The following is a 25857-nucleotide window of genomic DNA, read 5'->3' on the forward strand; positions in this document are numbered from 1 at the left end:
ATCATAGGCGCCTTCCACAGAAGGCGCGGAGGCGCCTTCAATAGCCTTTGAAGGTGCCTCCAACAGCACTTACAGCTCCATTTCACTCCTTTGCTACTGCGACCTCCTGGGTGATTTCGGCCACCGGAATAGGGCTCACCCGAACCCAATTTTCGGCCTTCTCCTCAAGTAGGCTTCCGCTCCGACTTCTCGTCCCTCAAACATCACGTACGTTCTTCTCATCCACCAGTGTACTCTTTCGCAGCCCTTTCGTCCCTCGGATGCACCAAGTCCGTCAGCTCCCTTCTCGTGCCATCCTTCTCACTAGCTGCATCTTCTGCTCGACTTTCTATGCTCCTAAACTCCTGCACACTTAGATACAGGGATCAAAACCAAATAGGACCTAACCTAATTTGGTTGATCACATCAAAACAACCACAGGGTCCAATAATCTCCCCCTTTTTGATGTGCATAACCCAAGTTCAAGTTAGGGTAAAAACAAATAGTAATAAACGAATTTGCAAATAAAACATTTTAAATATAAAGTTTGCAATAAAGAAATTACAACACTAAGCATAAAATAAATTGATTTATCAAAATTTAGACTTATAATAGAGTTAGCAAAAATTCAAAATTTTAATAAAATTTTAACTCCCCCTAAACTTATACCTATTTCTCCCTCTTTGATCACATAAAAAAATAGGGTAAAAATATGGAAAATTTATTTATTTATTTTTTAAAAAGCTTGATTTAATAAAAAATAAGTAAAATAATTTCTAACTTATGGAGTTTTCCAAAAATTTACAAACATTGAAAGTAATTATCTTAATTAATTTCACAAACTTATCAATTTGTCAATTAAATATTTAATTCAATAATCGACTTCCAGGCTGTGGCGAGGTACTAGGCTTTCTTGGTTATTAGATCATCAACCACTTCTAAACAAAACCTTTTAAAGAATTTAAACATTTAATCTTTTCTGAAAACCTTAGAAAAGATGTTTAATCTAAGTAAGACTTTGGAACCCAATATAGGTTCCTTCCTATTGGGTTAACTAAGAATTTGAGGAGTACATATTATTTTGGAATTTTCTAAGTTATCCTTGGTGATGTCTAATATACCAATTTAATCTACCATAAATTCTAATTTTTAATTTTTGAAAGTTATTTGGTTTCAAGCATACATGATCATTTTTCAATTTTTCAATTTCAATTTTCAACTTTTCATTTTCTAATTTTAGATTATCATACATTTCTAGAGGGCATGTCATTACTAAGTTCAATTTTTACTCTTTTTCTTTTTCTAATTTCACTAGATCTTTAGTAAAAATTTTAATAAACTTAAAAAACTACTTGGGAGAGAGAGCCCGTACCTCACTTCAATTTTTGATGCTCCCCATTCATCGCTGCTTTCTTCCGATGATCTTTCCCCTTCATCTATGCTCATATCTGAGCTGGCCTCATCTTCTTCTTGATGGATTGCCGTTAGGGCTAGTTCGGCGTATGCTTCGATTTTATATTCGAAGGATGACGATTTGTCCCACATGGCTTTGAGATTATGTTTGGGCTGAGCTGACTTCTTATTCTTTTTCTTGTCTTTGTTCTTCAGTTTCAGGTAGTCATCTTTGATGTGCCCTTCTTCATTGCAGTTGTAGTATCAGATCTTCCTTTTATTTTGGAAATCTCTCTTTGTCTGCGATTTAAATTTATTAAATTTATTGAACTTTCTTACCATTAGGGCTACTTCATTTTCATCAATAGATTCGTCGGAGTCTGAATCGTTTATTCTTGCCTTCAGGGCAACATTATGACTCGGTCCCTTTCTTTGTCCTATACACTGAGATTCGTCTAATTCAAAAGTCGAGAAAAGACTTTCTAAAGTACTTATTTCGAGATCCTTGGATATATTGTAGGAGTCTAATATAGTTGTCCATTCAGGTGCCCTTGGGAACGTATTTAAAACATACCTTTGTGTGTCCCGATTCATTACCATTTCTCCGAGATTTGTTAGTCTGGTGATCAACTCCTTGATTCTTCCGTGTAGTTGTGCTACTGACTCTTCTTCTTCCATCTGGAGGTTCGTCAGTTAATTTCAGAGCACGTCCCATCTCGCAAGCTTTGTTTCGGAAGTTCCTTCATGTAGTTCTAGGAACTTCTTCCAAAGTTCCTTTGCTAAGTTGTATTCTCTGATTCGATTTACTTCCTAGGGTGGAAGTTCACTGAGTAGGTTGAACTCGGCTCGTCCGTTTGCAACGAAGTCTACTTGCTTCTTCTTGGACCAATGATATTCTTCTTTTTCTTCTCCTTGGGGATTTTTGGGAGCTACAAAACCATATTTAATTATTAACAAAATTTCAAAGTCGGTTTTGAAAAATACCTCAATGCATTTTTTCCATGAGGTGAAATCCCCTTCGATACAACTACTAAGGATGACCGTTACTTAGCTACTAACTCTACTTATCCGGTATGATCGAAACTACGAGGAGTCACTACCGAAAAATTTCGACAGAGTCTCCCCTGTACCGGTGACGATAAACCGAGATACAAACATAGTATACGTCAGCCACAGGCGGCTGGAACATTTATCAAACACCCACGCAGTTTATAAAACACAACGACAAAAAAAAAACTATTCAAGCAATAACAAATGAATAAAACTCCAACAGTGGAAAATAACCAAACTAACAATGTGGAATCAAAATAAAATCTCAAAAGACATAAACCATAAGGTACAACTCAACTATTTCTATCCACTAACCATGAAAACTCAAAACTTCCCAGGTCTCTCCATAGTCCTGGCATCACACACCATCCGCGCCACCTTGTCGCCTTCCTTTATCTACAGTAAGAGGAAATGCAATATATAAGCAAAATGCTTAGTAAGCGCTATCTAACTCACAAAATCTCAATATGCATGTGAATATACTGAAAACTAAAACTGAATGCTCAAAAGGAGAACTACTCATGTTCATCTACTAGTAAATAAACAAACATACTGAAGTGCTAAACATGTAAAGCTACTCATGCTCTTCTAATAGCAAAGAACAGTAAGCTAATCTAAATAATATGCTAGCATAAAAAGAAACTAAACTTGCTGATTTTAAAACAAAGTGAAACTTAATTCATTTGTTCTAAACTTATTCTTTTATATTTTTATACTTATGTGAAACTTATTTTGTTTGTTCAAAAACTTATACTTATAATACTTCAAAATAATAATCAACTTTCTTCTTGGGCCTATGCGCGCATCCCTAACTAGACCCGAGATAGCTGGTCCCGAATCTAGTAGGGTTTACTAGGTTATCTAAACCTAGGGACGACTATGGGAGCCCAGCCCAAGGACAACTGAGAGTCCTGCATACTAGGATATCTAAACCTAGGGACGACTATAGGAGCCCAAACCAAGGACAACTGAGAGTCCAGTACAGTGCCACTGATAAAAGTAAAATATTTGTTATCTTTTAATACTTCTAATATATAATTCCTCGGCATTTTCTTTAGCACCTTGTGTGCCAAAATCCCTAAAGTCTTGACATTGGGATCTACTTAAGGCTTTGACCTTTTTCTTTCTTTTCTTTATCTTTCTTATACTTTTCTTAAACTCAAAATTTGTAACTGAAATGCTTAATGAAAAATCTACATTGCAATGCATATTAAAAATCTACACATGCACTACTTAACAAAAATTTGCACTGCTCTACTCAATAAAATCAGCACTACTCTACTCAATAAAAATCTGCACTACTCTTCTTAATAAAAATCTGCACATGCTCACATTACAGCAATAAAAAAAAACTGCTCGTGCTTATAAAATAAACAAGAAAAACTAAATTTTCAATGTTACTAAACAGGGCTGATCATGTTTATTAAATAGCAAGAAAGCTAACACTATACTCTTGAACTTAGGGTTGTTCGTGCCCACTACCTAGCACAAAAAGGTCTAAACAGAGATGCTAATTATAGGGTTGTTTTTGATCCTTGTCCAGCACGACCGAAATGGGCTATTCTAAGCTTCAATGGAGCTATTCGGTGCTCTTATTGAAAATCTGCATTTGCTAAAGGTAAAAGACAAAAAAAAAAAAAAACAAATCTACACTTGCTAAAGTAAAAGACCAACCTAAATATGCATTTCCATCTTAAAGGGATTGTTCCTATCCATCGTCTAATAAGAGGATTCCAATCGAAACACTTAAGGAAGGGGACATGTTCTGTTCATGTTTAAGAAAAAGAAAAGGTACATGTATCACCGTATAGCACAAGGAGTATGGTCTGTTCTAAGCTTCAACGAGGCTGTTTCTATCTCATACATAGCACAAAACCAACCAAATTAAGCTTGCTGAAGACTTAAAACAAAAACCTATATGAACTGATTCATTGCTACAGTAGAATTGCAAGGAAGAAAAAAAAAACAGAATCTTGGATCTATTCTAACAATCAAGAAAACTGCTACTGTAAACTTAAAATCTTAATAGTTTCTCATGCTCATTGCCTAGAATTAGCTATAACCTTGTAGCTGATCCATTCACAGAACATCACAAACATTCACAAACAAAAACCGAACATCACTTGGAGTTAACACATCAAAACAGAATACAAGAAATTCGTCTTTGCTTCAATGGAAACTCGAATCTATCCCTAGCTTATGAACCATCTCAACAGAAACTCAGAACTTTGCTTACCCATTACTATCCGGAAGCCAAACCATTCGAAAACCAATCGAAGGAACTACTCTTACTGCAGGTGAGAGCACTTACCGTGCGTCCTTGAGCTCACTACCGAAGGAGAAAGGCAGCTCTAGGGTTTCCGAGATGCTTGAGTTCCCGGTTCCTCCTCGTGCCCACAAGCTCTCCTCAACGAGAGGATTATAATGGTGTAGAAAACTCTCAGCTTTGATCCTTGGCCGGCTATCAGAGACCAAAACCTAGCTTCTTCTTCGCTGTCGCCCGAGCAGAAGCACCGCAAGCAGACGGAATCGGGAGGAGGGAAAAGGATTAGGTTTAGGTCACGGGAAAATTAAGCCTTAAGTTTCTCTTTAAATTCCCGAATTCTATTAACTTCCTTAAATAAAATTTCCTACCTTTTCTAAACAGAACCAATGGCTTGAACACCTGGTTAGTCGGGTTTTAACCGAGTCAAAAGGCCGTGGCTTCGATTCTCGGCTGCAACCATTTTTCTTCCTATTTATTCTCTATTCATTAACTATTGCTTAAATAGAATATTTCTCCTTCTTTAATAAGAAACGCCCGCTGGAATAGTTGGCTGGCTGGATTTTGTTAAGGCTCGGTTCAAGTCTGAGGTCCATGATTCGAATCTCGACTTGAACATTTTTTTATCGAAACTTCCTTCGTTTAGTAAAAATACCAAACGACCTCCAAAAATTACATAAAAATACTCTAAAAATTTCTAAAAATCTCTAGAATATTTCTATAGCATTTCTAAATATTTTTAAGAACTTTTAAAACTCCTAATGAGGAAAATTGAGTCGTTACAATCCCCCATACCTTATAAAAAGTTCGTCCTCGAACTTAGAATAATTTTGGACAGTGGGTACTTGTTAAATTTGGCAAAAGAAATTGACACAAAAGAGTGGGTAGCACGCACCAGTGTCAAATACGATGGTAGCTAAATTCTAAAGGGTAGGTATTTGACCTGTGACTACCGTGGAGGTACCGGCAGCTTCTTCGTTAGTGAGAGAAAATACTCTGGCATTAATTGGAACGGGTGGGGCTTCCAACCTTTCCTGACCAAGATAGGGTCCCTCTAGTGATGTTGTCATGTGGTGTAACTGTGCAGGCTTGCCTTTATATTGCACTAACTGTTGCTGAGGTGCCTTAAACTTATTAGGACATGCTCTAGCTAGATCTCCTTCTTGGCCACATGAATAGCATCCGGTCATACCTAAAAGACAGGCTTCTAGATGCGATCTCCCGCATTTAGGGCAGGAAGGGAACTTAACCTGCTCGTCTATTGGACCTCCCTTTTGGCTGCCTCCTGTATCCCCTCGTTTCCTTTTGTTACCCTTGCCCTTCCAATCTTGATCACTTGACTGAGATTTCTGGCTTCCCACTATCTTGTTTTCGATCTTGACTGACTTGTATTGCTCTCGTTGCGCCTTGATGCTGTCCAGATAGTGCTCAACGACTAATGCTCTGCTGACCAGCTCCTCGCCAGTCTGGGGCTGGTGAGTTCCACTACTCACATTAAGTGCTATTACTGGTCTCAGCATCCTGAGCATCATTCTGACTCGTTCCTTTTCCGTCATTACTAGCTCTGGACAGAGACAGGCTAGCCTATTGAATTTCTTTACTGCTTCTTCCACCGACAGGTCTCCTTGTCTGAATTCTATAAACTCCTCAAAATGCTTATTGGTGATCCGTTGACGGAAGAATTCTTCGTAAAACTCTATCTCGAAGTCAGCCCAGCTCATCTGATTGACCAACCTCTTGCTCTTAACTCTCTCCCACCACATACGAGCATCACCTGATAGGCAGAAAGAGGCACACTTGACCTTCTCGACTTCTGGCCAGTCAAGAAGCTCCATGGTGCTTTCCAGTGTCTTAAACCAAACTTGAGCATCCCAGGGCTCAGTCGTGCCTGAGAAACTTTCTGACTTCAGCTTCAACCACTGTATCAGGTAGGCTTCCTATCTTCTAGGTGCTGTGGGGACTTCCAGAGCGGTTGGTGGAACCTCAGTCACTACTAGAGTCTCCACATTAATAATTGGAGGAGTGGGAGGGACTGGCTGCTGATTCGCCATCAGATTGACGATCACTTGTTGCTACTCCGCCACTTGTCTCTGGAGTTGAGCAACAACTTCAGAGAGATTTGGTTCATCTATTCTGGGCTCTTCGTCTTCCTGTGCTTGGTACTCAGTACGAACGGTACGGGGATGTCCTCTTCTTGACATCTAATTATGTAGGAGAGAAACAAAACTAAAATCATCTCTATTCTTCCTAAGCATATGTATCTAAACATAGAAAAATAAAACAAGAATTTTCTTCTTACTTAATCGCATATAAGAAGATACTCTATACCGCAATTCATAAGCATAAAAGAAAAATTAAATACTTTCTTACTTGAAGATGACAAAGATGGTGCTGATGTGTGATGCTGGAGAATGGGAACTGCTCTGATACCAACTTGTAACGACCAACCTTCTTACTACTACTAAGGATGACTGTTACTTAGCTACTAACTCTACTTATCCGGTATGATCGAAACTACGAGGAGTCTCTATCGAAAAATTTCAACAGAGTCTCCCCTGTACCGGTGACCATAAACCGAGATACAAACATAGTATACGTCAGCCACAGGCGGCTGGAACATTTATCAAACACCCACGCAGTTTATAAGACACAACGACAAAAAAAAAAAACTATTCTAGCAATAACAAATGAATAAAACTCCAACAGTGGAAAATAACCAAACTAACAATGCGGAATGAAAATACAATCTCAAAAGACATAAACCATAAGGTACAACTCAACTATTTCTATCCACTAAACATGAAAACTCAAAACTTCTCAGGTCTCTCCATAGTCCTGACATCACACACCATCCGTGCCACCTTGTCGCCTTCCTTTATCTGCAGTAAGAGGAAATGCAATCTATAAGCAAAATGCTTAGTAAGCGCTATCTAACTCACAAAATCTCGATATGCATGTGAATATACTGAAAACTAAAACTGAATGCTCAAAAGAAGAACTACTCATGCTCATCTACTAGTAAATAAACAAACATACTGAAGTGCTAAACATGTAAAGCTACTCATGCTCTTCTAATAGCAAAGAACAGTAAGCTAATCTAAATAACATGCTAGCATAAAAGGAAACTAAACTTGCTGATTTTAAAACAAAGTGAAACTTAATTCATTTGTTCTAAACTTATTCTTTTATACTTTTATACTTATGTCAAACTTATTTTGTTTGTTCAAAAACTTATACTCATAATAATTCAAAATAATAATCAACTTTCTTCTTGGGCCCGACAACTGTACTTGCTATGCGCGCATCCCTAACTAGACCCGAGATAGCTGGTCCCGAATCTAGTAGGGTTTACTAGGTTATCTAAACCTAGGGACGACTATGGGAGCCCAGCTCAAGGACAACTGAGAGTCCTGCATACTAGGTTATCTAAACCTAGGGACGACTATGGGAGCCCAACCCAAGGACAACTGAGAGTCCAGTACAATGCCACTGATAAAAGTAAAATATTTGTTATCTTTTAATACTTCTAATATATAATGCATCGGCATTTTCTTTAGCACCTTGCGTGCCAAAATCCCTAAAGTCTTGACTTTGGGGTCTACTTAAGGCCTTGGCCTTTTTCTTTCTTTTCTTTATCTTTCTTATACTTTTCTTAAACTCAAAATTTGTAACTGAAATGCTTAATGAAAAATCTACATTGCAATGCATATTAAAAATCTGCACATGCACTACTTAACAAAAATCTGCACTGCTCTACTCAATAAAATCAGCACTACTCTACTCAATAAAAATCTGCACTACTCTTCTTAATAAAAATCTGCACATGCTCACATTACAGCAATAAAAAAAAACTGCTCGTGCTTATAAAATAAACAAGAAAAACTAAATTTTCAATATTACTAAACAGGGCTGATCATGTTTATTAAATAGCAAGAAAGCTAACACTATACTCTTGAACTTAGGGTTGTTCGTGCCCACTACCTAGCACAAAAAGGTCTAAACAGAGATGCTAATTATAGGGTTGTTTTTGATCCTTGTCCAGCACGACCGAAATGGGATGTTCTAAGCTTCAATGGAGCTATTCGGTGCTCTTATTGAAAATCTGCATTTGCTAAAGGTAAAAGACAAAAAAAAAAAAACAAATCTACACTTGCTAAAGTAAAAGACCAACCTAAATATGCATTTCCATCTTAAAGGGATTGTTCCTATCCATCGTCTAATAAGAGGATTCCAATCGAAACACTTAAGGAAGGGGACATGTTCTGTTCATGTTTAAGAAAAAGAAAAGGTACATGTATCACCGTATAGCACAAGGAGTATGGTCTGTTCTAAGCTTCAACGAGGCTGTTTCTATCTCATACATAGCACAAAACCAACCAAATTAAGCTTGCTGAAGACTTAAAACAAAAACCTATATGAACTGATTCATTGTTACAGCAGAATTGCAAGGAAGAAAAAAAAAACAGAAGCTTGGATCTATTCTAACAATCAAGAAAACTGCTAATGTAAACTTAAAATCTTAATAGTTTCTCATGCTCATTGCCTAGAATTAGCTATAACCTTGTAGCTGATCCGTTCACAGAACATCACAAACATTCACAAACAAAAACCAAACATCACTTGGAGTTAACACATCAAAATAGAATACAAGAAATTCGTCTTTGCTTCAATGGAAACTTGAATCTATCCCTAGCTTATGAACCATCTCAACAGAAACTCGGAACTTTGCTTACCCATTACTATCCGGAAGCCAAACCATTCGAAAACCAATCGAAGGAACTACTCTTACTGTAGGTGAGAGCACTTACCGTGCGTCCTTGAGCTCACTACCGAAGGAGAAAGGCAGCTCTAGGGTTTCCGAGATGCTTGAGTTCCCGGTTCCTCCTCGTGCCCACAAGCTCTCCTCGACGAGAGGATTACAATGGTGTAGAAAACTCTTGGCTTTGATCCTTGGCCGGCTGCCGGAGACCAAAACCTAGCTTCTTCTTCGCTGTCGCCCGAGCAGAAGCACCGCACGCAAACGGAATCGGGAGGAGGGAAAAGGATTAGGTTTAGGTCACGGGAAAATTAAGCCTTAAGTTTCTCTTTAAATTCCCGAATTCTATTAACTTCCTTAAATAAAATTTCCTACCTTTTCTAAACAGAACTGATGGCTTGAACACCTGGTCAGTCAGGTTTTAATCGAGTCAAAAGGCCGCGGTTTCGATTCTCGGCTACAACCATTTTTCTTCCTATTTATTCTCTATTCATTAACTACTGCTTAAATAGAATATTTCTCCTTCTTTAATAAGAAACGCTGGCTGGCTGGACTTGGTTAAGGCTCAGTTCAAGTCCGAGGTCTACGGTTCGAATCTCGACTTGAACATTTTTTTGTCGAAACTTCCTTCGTTTAGTAAAAATACCAAACAACCTCCAAAAATTATATAAAAATACTCTAAAAATTTCTAAAAATCTCTAGAATATTTCTATAGCATTTCTAAATATTTTTAAGAACTTTTAAAACTCCTAATGAGGAAAATTGGGTAGTTACAATTTCATGGGTAGATAAGACTCTTACTAACTTAGCCTTTATTTCTATGAGAATAGGTAGACCTTCACTTATTCTCGGTGTTACGATATTGAATGCCAGTTGAATAGGGACACGCTCAAGAAACCAAGCATGTGTTATAATTTAATAATTAGATACTATTACATATTTATGAAATAAATTAACTAACTAATCAAAACATATAAGAGGTAGACCAACAAATCCCTTCATGTAAGGCAGTGAAAGGATAGGGCTAGGAGTATTCGATGCAAAAGTATACCCAAATGTTTAGAGTTGAGGAGTCATATGATTATATATTTCCTCAATGCAATTATCACATCCTAGGTTATCAAAATCATCGTCAATTTTTATAATCTTTAAAGGCAGGTTATATGTACTAGAAGCAAACAAAATAAAAGAAAAAAGATACAAAATATAAATTTTATAAAATAACAAACACATCAGTATCTGAATCCACTCGGTGAGAATATGTCCTCAATAGATTTTTCAATCTGGATTGATTTAGTTCTTTCCTTGCAAAAATAGTCTTTCGAATAATGTATCAGAAGCAACATTAGAATCCATTTGGATATATCTGCATCTATCCGGGATTCTAAGTAATAATGTTATATCTTTGGTTATGAAGGATACAACCATGTTGAAAAATTTGAATATCTTTGCTTCCATATCTCAATTCTCAAATATGTTCACCAATAATCCCTAGATGTTGAATTTTTGATATGGTGAGGAATGACGCAAATGAGCTACTCCTTATGACACTAATATATTTTTAATGGAGAATAACTCCTGAATGACTCTTTTCTCTCTTTGTCTTTCCCTTTGTGGAAGTTTTAGAATAAAAATCTATAAAATTTCCTAACTTATTCAATGTAACCTTTCCTCCAAAGTTAAAAATTGAATGTGAGTTATAGAATTAGATGTAATTTTTTTTTTAAAATTTCTTGCCGTATAACAAAAAACAATCAAATTTTGTAAAATTCAGTAAAACATCTTTTTGTAAAATTAAGTTAAACTGAATTTACTCACTAGAACAATTAGGGAATTATAATGAATGAAAAAAATAACATATAATCTATAAAATATTAAATTTGGAGATAAGCTAAACTAAGCTAATGAACTAAGCAAAATAATACGATGAGATATATATGCACATAAGAGATAAGTTAAAGATGATATAACATATTTAAATTAAGAGGTGCTTATCACATTATAGGTAAGAAGTATGATATTGAAGAAAACAAAATACATTATTTAGATTAAGTTTATTTTCGACTATTCATCTAGATAGTTTTAACATAGTTAAATATAATATATCATAACTAACTATGCATATGTTAGATGATTGTACAAATCCAACCAATCAATTAAAATAATGTATTTTCATAAATAAGCTCTATGAAATAGCTAAATGATTATGCTTAAGACAATTCAATTACATAACTTTCATAAAACTAAGTTTATGAACTAAGTTAAATTCAATTCTAATGAGAGTATTAAAATAGATAAAAAATTTTAAAAACACATAATTTGTTGGAAAAAAACCTATAATCTAAAAATTATTACCTTTGGAGATGATGATGAATGCTTTGATATTATCCTAGGTGAGTGATGTTTAGCTGGATTATGAATCAGAAAACAAAATTTGCAGTTGGATGGAAGCTTTTTAGTAGAGGTCACTCGATGGGAAGGACGAGCTAATCCGTTAAGACAAAAAGGAGCCAATGCGGTGAAAGTGGTGAAGTTGAAGTCGGATCTCAAAATCGTTGAAGGATACAAACCGGACTTCCAAACTGTCAGAGAACAAATACGTCAGTGAAGACGCTAATGGAGGTGAAGAAGTCAAATTGCAAGGGGGCCGGTGAGTTTCGGTCGGTAAAGACGATGCGACGGAAACATAGGGACTAGAGAAAGAGTTAGGGTTTTGCAATTTTGACAATGAAGCAAGACTTCGTCGGGAAATTTTTTAAGGAAAATGAAAAAGTAGTTTAGTTCGGGATAATTAGGAAAGAATTCAAATTTTCCCTTGATTTGGTAATTTCTAAAAGTCACTTACGTAATTTGGGTAATTGGCAAAGTAATTTATGTGGTTTGGTAATTTCCTGTTTATTTTTTGCTTGGTACTTTGAAGACATCATGGCCTGGCTTCTTTTTTTTTTAAGGAAAAACACAAAGAACCCACAGCATCTCTGGTAGCTTGAAATTAACTGCATCACTTGTTATATGATTGATGGGTGACATAGACACCAAAGTCAAAAGTCAAGCTCTGTTGGTCGGTCTGACGTTGACTACGAAGTCAAACAGCTTGACTTTTTTTTTTTTTTTTGTTAATTCCATGACTGCAAGCTTGCCTCCACTGCCGCCTCCCCTCATTCACCGGAAATTTCGAGGAAATTAGCATAAAGATGATGATGATGATGATGACGACGACGACGTTATACGCGTAGAAATTTTCATCAAGTACTTGTTTATTTATTCGTTCTGTAGAGGTGGGCAACACTGAGCATCTAGCTAGAATGAGGACCGCTTTAATTTCTGTCGCCACTACGTTATCGACATGTAATTATGTAAACGAAGAAAACGCCACAATAACTGACCAACGAGAAGACTCACAAGTCAGACTCACAAGTCTCCGGTTACGAATTAATAATAATAATAATAATAATAATATTGCTGGAGGTGAAGTCCTTGAATGATGGCAGCAAAACAAAGCATACTGTCATGCTAATCTTCTCTTGGTGCTTTAATTAGTTTTGGAGTTCGTATCTGATCTTTTATATGCAAAAGGTCATGTAAAATTCTTTTTATAATTTATCTATCTATAATATATTTTACTATAAGTCTGATAGTACTGGACAACTTAAGATGAACGATATAATCTTTTCTCCAATGACAATAAAATAAATTAGCATAGTTAGTATATACATGAGTGTCTGATATTCTCCCTTTGTTACTTTTATGTGAAATTAAACCAGGTCTCCGAGGAGTAGGCTATACAAGTTTTTTTTTTTTTTTTGTTTTGTTTTATTCTGCTGCAGTAAACTAACCACCTAATTTGCAATTTGCGGTATAACCCCATGAACCCTAAACCCCAAACATCCTCCCCTCCATGTGTGTGCTCCTGCTGCCATGCAGGGTGCAACTGCAGATGCATGACGATCCATGCCCTACAACTTAATTTGGTCACCAAATTTAATGTTTCTAGCATCTGTGTTCTCACCGTACGTGTAGCATTCACATTGGTGGCTCTGTAGGCGTCAACTAACAAACAGACATCTTGTGAAAATTTCTTACCGGCCACAGGATAAATTCAAAAAGCGCAGATCCAACTAACCTTACTTAACAACTTAGTCGTCATCACCACCTTAATTCCTTGACCAATGAAGATCTCCTCCTTTTGATTATCAATTTCCCACCAGAAATGTTTGAGATCTCTTCAATTATACAGATATTTCAGATGTGACATTATATTAATAAAAGCACTCTTTATTATCATTGCATTATCTAATTTAATTTGAATGTTTAGACTTAACATTGTGATAAGTCTAATATAATTATCATTGTACTATTGAATAACCATATATGATTTCACCTAATTAAATATTATAATACTTAAAGAAGTTGTAAGTGATATTATTAAAGAATAGTTAAATCATTGGACTTTCACCTAATATAACTCATTATATTATAGAAAATCACTTGCTATTTTGTAATAGTGTTGAGTTTTCTTGAAGAATAATGTCAGTGATCCTTAGACTTGCAGCTGAGGAGTATGTCATTTGTAAATCAATTAATATACTTTGACGGTGGTCTCTTAAAAGACATACACGCACATTTACCATTAATTAATATATTACTAACTTTATGAGGCAGGTACGTACATAGTTAATAGGCTAAATAACTTTCAACCCCCATGTGTTTTTCATCCAAAAGTAATTTATCCCCTAATATTTAAAAAAATGACACTTAGTCCCCCTATATTTTTTAAAAAAAAAGAAAATAATAATAAATGATCAAAATAACCCTTGTTTTTATTTAAATATTAAAATTATAGCTAAACAACTTTAAGCACTTTTTATTTTCCATCCAAAAACAGTTTCCCTCTTGTATTGAAAAAATGACACTTAGCCCCCCATGTTTTTTTTAAAAAAAGAAAAAAAATAGTAAATGACCAAAATAACTCCTTTACTATTCTAAATGTTAAAATTGTTCTAATTGAAACATCCTTATTTAAAGTAACCTTAGATTTTTAGATAAAAAGAAAAGTAAAAAACAAAAAATCTCACGTAATCATTGAAAGCTTAATCTTAATCAAACCTGATTTATATATAGGTCAAAAATTTCACTTGTTCCTAAAAAGACTCTCACAAAATTTATACATGTACCATTAAAAATTTTGTGAGAGTTTTTTTAGGAATAAGTGAAATTTTTGACCTATAAATCAATCAAGTTTGGTTAAGATTAAACTTTCAATGATTATGTGAAATTTTTTATTTTTACTTTTCTTTTTGTCTAAAAATCTAAGGTTACCTTGAATAAGAATGTTTCAGTTAGAATAATTTTAACATTTAGAATAGTAAAGGAGTTATTTTGATCATTTATTATTTTTTTTCTTTTTTTCTTTAAAACATAGAGGACTAAGTGTCATTTTTTAAATACAGGGAGAAATTATTTTTGGATGAAAAATAAAAGGGGCTTAAAGTTATTTAACCATAATTTAATATTTAAATAGAAAAGGGTTATTTTGGTCATTTATTAGTTTTTTATATACTTAAAGAAGTTGTAAGTGATATTTTTGCATTGTATTGATCCTTGCCCCTTTTCTCTCCCTTGTTGCAAACTCACCTAACACCAACAACATGACTTGGTCGACAACACTAATCATACTGTTGATTAATTTCGAAAAATGGGGCTCCTCTTCAATGAGCAACATCAGTGTAATTCATGGTTCTTAGGTTGCCCATTGATGCCATTGATTGACAATTGGATCTGGACTCTAACAACAATCGACAAACTGGCTCTTCTCCTATTTAAAAGAGGAGAAAGTATAAAATCTATGGTTGACTTATTGTTGGATTCAATAGGCTATTATTTTTACCAATTAAGAAATTGACATCTCCCCACAAATTAACAAGAGGTCCAACCACAAAACTAAGTGGAATTATAACTTTTCAATTGATTTTGGTTTCATTTAATGGTAAATTAGAGAAAAATCTCCAATCATAATTTTAACTTTGCATGTAATCCCTATGTCTAAAAAAACTTTATTTCCATTCCCTGCATGTAAAGTTTTTTTTACTTCAACTCCCTCGTGTAAATATCGTTACCTATTTGTCCCTCAAATTTTTTACGTATAAAAAGTCCAAAAATGAATACAATTCCTCTTAAATTTAATACTTTAAACTAGAATCGAGTATATTTTCTATCAAAATTGCCCCTCATATTTTTTAGATACAAATTAAAAGTCAAAAAATGAATATAATTCTTGTTAAATTCAGTATTTTAAACTAAAATCAAGTATATTTTCTATCAAATTAAACACGACTTTCTAATTGCCCCTCAAATTTTTTAGATGCAACAAGTCAAAAAATGAGTATAATTCCTCTTAAATTTGACACTTTAAATTAGAATCGAATATATTTTTTTATCAAAATTATTCTCATATTTTTTAGGTACAAAAAGTTCAAAAATGAGTATAATTTCTATTAAATTTAGTACTTTAAACTATAATCAAGTATATTTTCTATTAAATTGAGCATGACTTTTTTCTTGCTTAATATAATTCCTCCTAAATTCAGTATAATTTTTAAAAAATCTAGTGTATTTTATATCCAATTGAACATCATTTAAAGAAAATCTAATATATTTTCTATCCAATTGAGATGGAAAAAGAGTCGTGCTCAGTTTGATAGAAAATATACTAGATTCCAATTTAATGTGCTTAATTTAAAATTAATTATACTTATTTTTAGATTTTTTATGCCTAAAAAGTAAATATCATTACCTAATTGTCCCTTAGATTTTTTACATATAAAAAGTCTAAAAATGAGTACAATTCCTCTTAAATTTAGTATCTTAAACTAGAATCGAGTATATTTTCTATCAAAATTGCTCCTCATATTTTTTAGATACAAAAAGTCAAAAAATGGATATAATTCTTGTTAAATTCAGCATTTTAAACTAGAATTGAGTATATTTTCTATCAAATTGAGCATGACTTTCTAATTGTCCCTCAAATTTTTTAGGTACAAAAAGTCAAAAAATGAGTATAATTTCTCTTAAATTCGGCACTTTAAACTAGAATCGAGTATATTTTCTATCAAAATTATCCTCATATTTTTTAGGTATAAAAAGTCCAAAAATGAGTATAATTCATGTTAAATTTAGTACTTTAAACTAGAATCGAGTATATTTTCTATTAAATTGAGCACGACTTTTTTCCTGCTTAATATAATTCCTCCTAAATTCAGCACAATTTAAAAAAAAATCTAGTATATTTTTTATTCAATTGAGCACCATTTAAAGAAAATCTAGTATATTTTTTCATCCAATTGAGATAGAAAAAGAATAGTGCTCAGTTTGATAGAAAATATGTCACGCCCCCAGAAGAGTCCCTGTCCGAGAAAATTTCGGCAGCATCTCCCCTCTACGGCGGACAATCAAAATTTTCTACAAGCACTAAATACTCAGCCACAGGCGGCTGGAATAATAGCAGTAAATAAAATCAATCACCACGCAGTTTATATATGTATTCAGCCTCTGGCTGTCACAACCACGCAGTTAATAAAATAAACAACATAGTAATACTCTAACTCGAAATCAACCCTACTCAACTACACTCGTAAAGCCCAAAATCCGATTTTTTTCTTACCTCTTCTGCCGTCCAGGCAGGCATGTAGTAGAGTAAATCCAAATCATACTAAAAGTCCATCCAACGGAAAGATTTCCATACAATATCCATATGTAAGTCCAAAACAAAACTAAAACAAAGTCTGATAGCGAAAAGCTAAAATGAAACAACAACTCAAAAACCAGCAGCGGAGTAGCACTACGTGTAGTGGGAACTAGCGACTGGAACTCCCTCCTGACAGCATCAACCTGAAAATAACAACAATGGAGGCGGGGTGAGTCCACACTCAGCAGGTACAATTGATATGCAAAGTAAAGAAATAACACCTAGCACTAATCATGCGTACAGTCTCCTGATAAAGATAAAGGTAACTACAAACCGAAGAAGACAGGAGAGAATCTGTACTAACCAGGACCTGGTAAAAGGACAAACAGTCCGAAAGGTATAGAAGACCTGTATGCATGTCAATCAAGGTATCCAAGCAATGTGCAGCATATAAGTGCAACAAACATAAACACAAACAATAAATGCATCATGCATATGATGCCAATGTCATGGTCACCCCTGACGCTAGTCAGCCGACCCACAACAACAGTGGGACCGAGTGGGTAGGGCTGTGACAACCGTGCACTCTGCAACACTACTCCTGATGAGTGATCGAGTGGACGGGATGCTGTCGGAGTACATACATATTCCTACCCCAAATCATAAATGGGGGAGCGCAATGCTCTCATCTCCCGGTACACTATGACGGGGAGGAATCTCTAACGTGCTACACGCTGCGTCACACTACCCCTGAGCGGATCAACGGAGCACCGGAAGAGTCAAACTGACGTGCTACCACGCTGTGTCCCGCTACCCATGAGCGTCACAACGGAGCACCGAACAGTGATGAAACTGGCAAAGTGCTCAACAATAAAGGAGCAATCAATCACTCAGCATGCAATCATGCGAATGGTGCATGTCACTAAACATGGTAATATACTAAACCAATCTCTGGACATATCATAATGTGCACCAAAGCAAATGAATCATATCAAGGTATCTGATCATATAAGGTATCCAACCTAGGTCCTGACATGGTAAAATATGGTTATATCACTACCCATGAGCATGTGGAATCAGGTACATATCCATACAAGATGTAAACAAACAATCAATCAACAAGTAGCATGTATTGGGCAGTGATTAACCGAAACAAGTAAGAAACACAATTAATGCATCTTGTTAATTTAATTACTAAGCATATCAAAGACAATAAGTCAAAAGTACCCGCCTCCGAAAATAGAAAGGTCCAATCTGACTCCGAGATACTCGTCTCGCGTCAAGGTCCTGAAATATTTATAGTTTCCAGTTTTAGCTAATTTCATATAGATAAAATAGCTAAATCAAATCCACGAGAAGTTAACATAAATCCAACAATTAACTAGGGTTAATTTACCTTAACCCTAATCATACCATCAGACCAATTCCACACCTAATCCATTTTCACATGATTACACCTCTACATAATCAATCACCTAACTCAAATGCATAAAAAATTATATATGCACCAATTCCTACCTAAATCAGCTCATACATGATCAATAGCATATATATCAAATTCTTATGCCTCACCTTAACCTCCATAGCGGTTCCTTGCTGCTGGATGAAAGTAGCTGCCAAATCCAAGAAAACTTACAGTAAACACTTCTCTTCAAGATTCCCCTACACTGTCCGGATCAAAGGTAATGGCAAGAGTGGAGACCACGGATCAGATTTAGGGTTCAAACATAGTATTCCAACAACAACCTAACTCAAGAAAATAATTCACTGATCTTACCTCACCCACAGCAGGGATGTTGCTACCATAGAAAGGTAACCGCTGGAAAATGGCTGCCGAAGCCAAGACAACCAACAGCAAACCCTAATTACTAACTCCCCTGAACAGCACAACTTGGAGGCAACCTAAACTCGGAAGAGGAGAAGAAAAATCGGCGCTAGGGCTCACTGTCACAGAAATCAGAAAGAGGGCCGACAGTCGGCGTCGGCTCACAAGGTCGGCGTCGGCTCACAAGGTCGGCGTCAGCTCTGTGGTGGCGGCAGAGGAGAGGAGAAGAGAAGAAGGTGGTCGGGCGGCGCCGGGTGGCTAGGGCACCGAGTGGTCCACGGTGGCGCCGGCACTGGGGCACAGACGCGCTGTGGTGGCGTCGGGTGGCTAGGGCAAGCAGAGGAGAGGAGTTTGGCTCGGGCAGGCAGTCGGGCGGCGGTGCTAGGGCTCCGGCAATGAACCGGTCGCCGGCGTTCGGGAAGAAGAAACCGTCGGCCGGCGGTTAGGGCAAAGAGGAAGAGAAGGCTCGGCGGCGTCGGGGAGATAAGAGAGAACGGCGAGAATGAGAGAAAATAAAAGAAATAAGATAATAAATAAGAAAAGGAAAAAGAGATAAATAAATAAATCTTTTCCTCTCTTAAATGGGTAGCCCAAACAGGCTTTCTCGGGGCCCCGTTTTTATCCCCGTGAACTCGTCCGTACAAGCTCCGAAAAATTCTCAAAAAATGTCCAAAAATTCCGGAAAATTCCCTTATTCATATCTGCCTATTTCCGCTATTTTACAAAATATACTAGATTCTAGTTTAATATGCTTAATTTAAAAGAAATTATAGTAATTTTTGGACTTTTTATACCTAAAAATATCATGGACAATTAGATAAATTAGTATCCATTATGTTTGATTAGTAGTGAAAGCAATTTTTTTTTATCAATATAGACTTCATATAAAATTTTGTTAATACTTAGAGATTGCATGATTTAACATATCAGGAATAAGTCTCCTGTTTTCCCCCCTTCACTATTATAAATTTAGATAAGCTCTAACGCTACTCAAAACTATTTTCTCATTCTATCATTCCTTCTTTTCGATCCACTTGGACACCAAAACATTTATAGCTCTGAGTAATGTGTTCTTTGGTCATTTAGCTCTGTCGCTTTCGTCTTGCTCAACTTATGGAACATATCGATAAAGGTCGCAACTGAAGGGTAAAATTGTGTGTGTTTAAGTTTACTTTCGTGGACAACCAAGATAAGGTGAGTCATGACAATAATTCTGCAAGTGGGACAAATTCATTGACTTGCCAATCAGTGATCAATTTCGGTAGAGAAAAATTAAGGTCAATCCACTGGAAATTTTGAGGACTTAGAATGTCATAGCATGAGAAATTGGGGGTTGATGGCTACTGCCACTAACTCCAAATTGGAACCACCTTTCAAACGTCAATTATATATAAATATATATAAATATAACCAGCTAGAAGATTCGCATGTTTGAAAGGGTCAAATGGGTGAGTTTTTTTTCTTTTTTGGATGGGTTCGGTTGCTTTGTGGTTAAGTCGATTGACTAGACTCGAAGTTTTGGCATTATTGGCCTAATTTCTTAGCGTGGACCCAGTAAAACGGTTGAATTCAGAATTTGACATGCCAGCAATTAGTCAAGTGACAATATGGAGATTCGTTTCATATTTGTCGGAGTTAGTTGAGTTTCCAAATTTAACTAAGAAAATTATACTTTATTTTGAAAAATAATTTTAAAAAATACTGTTTGATTAAAACATTATATAGTAGACAAGAAACTATTGAAATCTATTTTAATTTGCCTACAAGAATATATCATTCTCTATTGAAAATAGATAAAGTTGTACTCTGGAATTTATGCTCGATCGATCACATCATTAATGACTTTGTTTCACCTTGTAGCCATGCCAACCTACGATTTGATTCCTAGTTATAATATATTTATAAGGATTTTTTCTTTTAAATAGGACGCATAACCATGAAATATTGATTTCTGACCCGTCATAAGCATTTTCTAACAAATTTTTATAGGACCAAATTACTTACTCACATTTGATATTACCTGGTTTAACATGTTTTTTCAACCATATATAATAACTTGAGATGGTTATCAAATAATTTCGTACTAATATGCATCTATTTTATACAATTCATTTCATATTCACATTTCACATTTTTTTTATAATTTACTTTAGTTATATACTTCTATTTATAATATATTAAAAATTTAAAAAATATCCCATATTTAATTTTCAATATTGATCCTGTCTATGAACGTTGATGAGTAAATCACTAGTGGATTAGCTTTGTTACCAATTTAATCATCAATCACTAGATGATAACGAAGATGATGATATAATTCTAGGAGCATAGCCGAGGGCAAACAAGAAGAAGAGGGTTAGAATGATGATCCGAGGATTCCCTAATGCTACCACTCAGGCACTTTGTTGGAATGTATACTAAAAGTCTAGCTTTTTTGTATAAACATTTACTTAGAAATAAGAAGCATATTGATCAAATATCTATATTTATAAGTTAAGTGTAGTTGTTCGATTAATTTATATTATAGATAATATGGTGTGTGATGTCATACACAGAAGATCATGTTATCAATTCCTTATAAATTATAAACAGTAACTCATGACTGAGATGGAAAGAAATAAACCATTGGAATAGTCGTAGTGTAATTAGATATTAGTTTATCTTGACTGATAAATTACACTAGTACACTCTGAGTGTATTTAGCAAGGTCATTTAAGGTAAGTTCTTTTTATACCGACTTAATAAAAGAACAAGACCTTAGTTATTATGGAAGTGTGTACTCTTAATCCTAATATAATAACAAGCACATATATTTAGTATTTATTTCTTTGACTTATTAAAGAGTGAGATTTAGCTCGATAAATCAATAGGCCTGATAAGTTGGGAAATGATATTACTTATAGTGTGTGTTGTTGATTATAGAAGGAAACTGTGTCCTAGTAATCTAGGTTGATAATGTCCCTAAGAGGAGCTCATAAGGATTGTCATGTTAAACCCTGCAGGTGGACTTAGTCCGACACGACAATAAGGTTGAGTGGTACTACTCTTGGACTAAGATATTAATTAAAATGAGTTGTCAGTAACTCAATTAATTAGTGGACATCCGATATCTTAAACACAGGGAGATTAACACACTCATGATAAGAAGGAGCCCAAAATATAATTTGGGATTGGTGCGGTAGTTCAGTAATAATTCTTTAGTGGAATGAATTATTATTGATGAAATTAAGTTGGGTGTTCGGGGCGAACACGGGAAGCTTAATTTCATCGGGAGACCAAAATTAATTCCTCCTCTCGGTCCCTATCGTAGCCTCTTATTTACAAAGTATTATACCCACCTTTATACCCATCCTAATGGGGCCGGCCAAGCTAGCTTGGAGCCCAAGCTAGCGGTCGACCAAGACCAATAGGATGAGCCAAGTAGGTGGCCGACCAATGCTTGGAGCCCAAGCATGGTGCGCCCGACCCTAAGAAAATTAAAAGGATTTTTATTTTTAAAATTTTCTTATGTGAATTCCATGGTTTTAAAAGAGAGTTTAAAATTTAAATATTTCCTTTTATAGCTTTCTACAAAAGATTGAGAAAAGATTTGATATCTTTTCTTATTTGTAGATTGAAAGGAAGATTTTAATTTTGATAAAACTTTCCTTTTTTGTAACCATGTTCATGATTTAAAAAGAGAGTTTTAAAATTAAATATTTCCTTTTACAAGTTTCTACAAAAGATTAAGAAAAGATTTGATATCTTTCCTTATTTGTAGATTGAAAGGAGATTTTAATTTTAAAGATAACTTTCCTTTTTAGAAATCATCCACATATTTAAAAGAAAGATTTTAATTTATAAAATTTCCTTTTATAACCAACCATGAAGGGAAAAATTAATAGAGAAATTTTTATTAAAATTTTCGGAAACAAATTAGGAAGTTTCAATTCTTGTGTTATTAAAACTTTCCTTGTTGGGAGCTTGAAGGTGGCCGACCACTTGATTCATGAAAAGGAATTTGTTTAAATTTTCCTTTTCATGGCAAAGAAATTAAGGAAGTTTTTATTTAAATTTTCCTTATTTGCCAAGACCAAGGAATATAAAAGAGAGGGTAGGGGGGCCTTCATATGAAACAACTCTATTCGATTTTTCCTCCCTCTCTTCCTTGGTGGTGGCCGGCCATTGTTTCTAGCTCTTCTCCTCTTCTCTTCCTCCTTTGTGGCCGGCGACATCAACACAAGAGGAGTCCTTGGTGGCCGGTTCAAGCTAGGAGAAGAAGAAGAGAAATGAGGTTTTGTTTCTAGCATCCCTTGGAGCTTGGTGGTGGTGGCCAAACCTCTACATCCTTGGAGGATCTTTGGTGGATGAAACTTGGTGAAGAAGAAAGAAGGGCTTGGGTGGTTCTCATCTCGGTAGATCGTTGCCCACACAACGTCCGAGATAAGAAGAGAAATATGGTAGAAGATCAAGAGGTCGTTGCATACAAAGAAAGGTATAACTAGTAATTATTTTTCGAATCATGCTAGTTTTTCTTTGTATGAATTCCAAACACAAGAGACATATGATTCTAGAGTTTCGAATTTGTGATTCGAGTTTGTGTTTTTTTTGTTTTTCGAATTTGTGATTCGATTGTTCCTTTTGGTTAAACCTAGAGTTATATAAGGAAATTAAATATTAGATTTCTTTAAAAGGCTTTGTCTAGGCGGTGGTGGATGATCCCATACCCAAGAAGGACTAGTGCCTCGCCATGTAGTCCTGGAAGCCAATTTTGAAAATTAATATTTAATTGAATTTATAACATAGATTGCGATCCAAATCTAAACCATTAAGAACAGATAAGTTAAATTTGGAATCAGTAATGTTAAGTTCCGTTTGCGATTTCGAATTTAATTTCTAAAGAACACAGTAGGTTGTTAGGAAATGTTAGACACTTGTACAAAATTTTTATACAGTGGAACCGGTACGATCTTCCTAGGACCAACCAACAATTGGTATCAGAGCGAGGGTTTGCCTCTGTGTGTTTGGTTTTCAGTTTAATTATGCACATGTCATATATAATTTATGTAGGATAATAGTAGGATATGCTAACTCTGTGGTTGCAGGCTCCAACTATTATGACTTATGGTTATTGTGTGTGATTGGACCCTTGGACATGTCAAGGGCATTTTATTGTGTGTGCATGATTGTATTTAACTAATACAGCAGGGGCTGTATTAGCCCTAAGATTTTACATTTATGTTCGATCTAGACTTGATGTACATTCCCTTGTGGAATATAGGATCGATGTATGTAAAATTTTATTTTTTTTCCGTCGTTTATCGTATCCTTGCGAGGCGTGGTGCTATTGGAGGACCAGAGGCGCAGCGGAAAAGGAAGCTCGATGGACTCGACGGCATGAACCCTAGGGCTGGCAGCACGCGAAGGATAGTGATGGAAAAAGCTATAATAGTTGAAAAATTAATTTACATATTTATTGCTTTTATTTACTGTGATGTATGTGATGTGTGCTTGCAATAGTTAAAATTTCTCACCTTAAATAACTAAGTGGGAGAGGGATTAGTAGATAAATTCCACGGTCTCCATTGTTAGTTTGTTAGTGATGCAAACAAACTTGCGCGTTGGCTCTGAATGCCTTCCACCATATCGGATGAGTTTGTTTGTGGATCACTAGATCAAACTTCCATTTTGGATGACTATAGAAAATTAATTAGGAGCGTGTGATCTTCCCCATAGGAAGGGGCACAATCTTAATTAATGGTCTAAGTGTCAAGTAATGGTATACACTTAGACACATCTAATAGTATTCTCCCGATCAGAGTCACTGTTATTATTTGTGTGACCAAAGGAAAACCAACTATTAATTTGTCATAAAAATAGGTTGACAAGATAATAAAATTAAAACCCCCTCTTACAAATGTTGAGGATTTGTCTACGTCCACACTATCGTGACATACAAAATTCATGGTGTTTGAGGTAATTTTATTTGTCATAAAGATAGATTGACAAGGTTATTAATGGGTAAAACCCTCCTCTCACAAATATTTGATTTTGTATACGTCCACACTATCGTGACATGCAAAATTCACAGTATTTAAGGTGTTAGTGAATTTAAATAATATTGTTTTGAGGAATCAATATTATTTTAAATTCAAAGTTTTGACCAAATATTTGATCAGAGATAGACTAACTATTAATTTTATTTGTCATAAAGTTAGGTTGACGAGATAATAAAATTAATGGATAAAATCTCCTCTTTGATTTTGTATACGTCCACACTATCATGGCATACAAAATTCACTGGGATTTTAAGGTGTTGGTCTTGACCAAATATTTTTGTGATTCTTAGGATTTCAAATGTTTGTCAATCATCTAGTTGTTATACTATAGAATAGACTTAGTTGTCCCAATTATAATGATTGGAAATAAGACTTGAACATAAAGATGGGCTGTCCTCTCAGAACTAAGAACAATATAGGTGTATTTTATTCATTAGTTGTTGAAACATATCTAATGGTGTTATCTACCAGTACCTGGTCTGTAGATACGAGGAGCCACTGATCATGTCTACAATTCATTACAGGGTTTTAGGAAACTCGACAACCATATGAAAGGGAAAACACCGTCTACATGGGCATTACTGCAAATATAGCAGTTGTTGCAGTGGGAGATGTTTATCCTCTGATAGGAATAGAATATGAATTTTGAGAAATTATCTTTACGTACCAAGTTTAGAAAGAATTTGATTTCGGTTTCTGAACCATCAAAGAACTTGATATTCTGTCTCTTTTGACAACAAAGTTGTTATCAAGAAAAAGAGGAAAGTTATCTGTTCTGGTACGTTGGTTGGCAATTTATTCTAAATCCAAATCTCCCAAATCCAAAATCTCCCAAAATACAACAAATGGAAATTAATAACACATCTTCTA

This window comes from Zingiber officinale, chromosome 4A, assembly GCF_018446385.1.
Source record: "Zingiber officinale cultivar Zhangliang chromosome 4A, Zo_v1.1, whole genome shotgun sequence".
Taxonomy (NCBI): domain Eukaryota; kingdom Viridiplantae; phylum Streptophyta; class Magnoliopsida; order Zingiberales; family Zingiberaceae; genus Zingiber; species Zingiber officinale.